This window comes from Nannospalax galili, unplaced genomic scaffold (genome assembly GCF_000622305.1).
Source record: "Nannospalax galili isolate Female #2095 unplaced genomic scaffold, S.galili_v1.0 scaffold242, whole genome shotgun sequence".
Taxonomy (NCBI): domain Eukaryota; kingdom Metazoa; phylum Chordata; class Mammalia; order Rodentia; family Spalacidae; genus Nannospalax; species Nannospalax galili.
The window spans coordinates 2527826-2530915 of NW_008348081.1; the positions used below are offsets into that span (position 1 = coordinate 2527826).

General features: G+C 36.1%; 1 non-coding gene across 1 annotated transcript; it reads left to right on the forward strand.

Moving 5' to 3' along the window:
• The first annotated feature begins 434 nt into the window (after positions 1-434).
• On the forward strand, positions 435-541 carry LOC115072301. Its single transcript, XR_003851345.1, has one exon. It is a non-coding gene; the product is annotated as a U6 spliceosomal RNA (small nuclear RNA).
• The last annotated feature ends 2549 nt before the right edge of the window (positions 542-3090 follow it).

The window sequence follows — 3090 nt, forward strand, 5'->3', positions numbered from 1 at the left end:
CAGTAAGACCCTATCTCAAAAAACAAACAAATAAATAGACAAACAAACAAACAAAAACAATAAAAAACCCCAAACAACTGAGAACAATATTTTCACATATTTGACATATCTTTTATAATTCTAAAATTAGTGTTTTACAATTTCAAAATAGTAGATTAAATAGTATAAGGTTCTAATATATAATGCCATATTACTGTTTTTAGGTATTAACATTTATGTACAATTGAAAGAAAATCTTTTCAGTGCCAAAGAATTTCACTAGAGTCAGGTAATTTAAAGTGATTTCCTCTTGATGTACTGTAGTAAAATTGTAGTGATTTCATTACAGATTGTTTCAGTAAAAATAATGTGACACTATCTGATTATTTTTAATGTGACACATTGTTTCCAGGAAGAAAAGGATTTCTATACTAAACTTAAAAGTTCAAAACTTTGTGCTTGCTTTGGCAGCACATATACTAAAATTGGAATGATACAGAGACAATTAGCATGGCCCCTGTGCAAGGATGACACGCAAATTCGTGAAGCGTTCCATATTTTTATGGAAACAACTTGACCAAAATTCTGTGACAGAATTTTGAGGCCCATTAAAACAAGTTTAATGAGAATGAAAAAGTTCGAACCTCTCAAGCAAGAACATTTGAGTTTGAGTTTTTATCAAATCATTTTAATAATTTTTGTAGGGTTATATTATAAACTAAAACATTATGAGATACTTGGATTAATTTTCATATTTCTTGTGTATTCCCTGAATATTCTGTGCTGAACTAGAGACCAGCAAGTGGGTTGGGGCAGGAAATGAAGTACTTGTTAACTCTGAAGCTACCCAGAACATAAAGGAGACATACAAGAAAAGCAACCATACAGGTACGTAAGTCATAAGAGAACAGGGATTTACTGCTGTGAAGTAACCAATTCAAAATACCCTTACCTTTGATCTTTAATTCAAGAACACTATGGGTTATTTTAAGAATGTCTTGATGAAGGGTTTCTAGATGACAATTCTATATGAGGTTGACTTCTTCTAAAATAGAAGTCTTCTAAAATTCAATATCAGTCACAATAGTAGCAGGTCTTTTGGGGAGCACCATTTGTTTATATGATATTGAATACAAGGTACATTAAAAAGACATTAACATCTCTTAAATCAGTTTGCATTAATATAATCAATAATATTTTAAGGTCATGTAGACTGAGAACATCTAAAAATGAAAAATTCTGCATGATTTTTTAAACCACAATGAAATGTGAATTCACAGCACAAACCAGCTTGAGGTTCAAAGTCTCCAAGGAAGCTGGCTATGTCTGAAGTCTTAGCTGTTCAGGAGGCTGAGGAACAAGGACTGCTTGAGAACAGAAGTTCAAGGCCAGTGTGGCAAAATAGGATTGCTACAAACAATAACAATCACAACAAATACTTCTTTTCTTCTACCTAGTGCCATGATGGAGAGGTGGAATTTTCATTGCTGTTTCTTCCACATGGTGGCTTCATTTATTTTTATCCTTACCAAATGACACAGCCCTTGGACATTTTGCTTTCATAATGCTACACTTTGCTTTCATAATGCTACACAAAATAACTGAACATTTGGAAGTGGAGTATTTCTTAGATTCAATGTAAAGCATACAGTCACTTTGCAAATCTTTAAGAATTCTTAGAAGTGATGAATTATAACTACAGCAAAGGATGAGCTATCATATGCTTCATGAATATATAACTTTTGATGCATTAGACACTGGGTAGAAATAAAGTGTTTTTCAGACAGAATTACCAACTGCATTATACACCTTGGTTAAATGAGAAAGACTCATTGCCACAAGCCACCACTCCGTCCAGCAGAGCCAAGGAAAGACGACACAGACACCAAGGTGAGGTTCAGGCTTCTTCTTCTTTATTACGCACTTCAGTCCTTATATAGTTTGTTCCCAACAGCCCTCCTCCCAGCCAGGACCAATCAGGGAACACACACACATGCAGCAGGCAGGCAGAGTGGCAGCTCATTGGGCCACGTAGCGGGGTCATGCTTGATGATGTCTCTGATCAGGCAGGCAGCACATGATCGGGCTCCTCCTGCTTGGGCTAGTTGGAGTAAACAAGCGAGGGTGACGAGGCTTGGCAGCCAGCCAAGGGTTGGAGTCATGAGGCTTGGCAGCCAGCCAAGGTGCCATCTTTGGCTGACTCGGCAGCGCTGGCTTCCCACAACTCATATCTCCAGTTAAGAAATTAAAATTGGGGGATGGAGAGATGGCTCAGTGGTTAAGAGCACTGACTGCCCTTGCAGAGGACCCCAGTATGATTCCCAGCACCCATGTGGCGGCTCCTAACCATCCTTAACTCCAGCTCCAGGGGAAACCAAAACCCTTTTCTGACTTCCATGGCATTGCATGACACGGGTGCACTCACATACATACAGGCAATACACTCATACACATAAAATAATAAATAAAAATATTTTAAAAGAAAGAAAAATTGTATTTATAAAAAAGAAAACTGATTGATAAACTGAGGCAAATTAACTCTATTAGCTTAGAAACAGTCATACACTAGCAACTACACAATAACATATTTAAATATTGGATATCTATTTTAATATACATACACTTATTTAATATTTGCTTAATGTTTCAAGTAGGTCCCTAGACAGAAAACATCATAAAAAACGAGAATTTTCTGTTTGATGCTACTGTGTATAGATTCAGAACAGTTCTTGGCACATAATAGATACTCAAGTAATATTTATTGAAGTCATGCTGATGAATAGTTGTTTACATAAATGATAGCCTATGGCTGCTTCCGCATCATTAAACGCTTCAGGTTTGGACCCATGTGTGTTTCAATCTTGGAGCAATTTAAAGAGACCACATCCAGTGATCAGTAGCATCTGCCTACAGACATTAGTCATCACATATTTGCTCGATTGAGATATACTCTTAATTAAATAGACTCCAGTTCTTTTCTGGATGTATTAATAATCATGGCATTCAGGAAACAACTTTGAACAATTTACCATGTTCTAGTTACCTAGATACACTGATATATATTAGCCATAAAGTTTTTAGACCCTGATTTTGATAGCTTCTTACCAAATA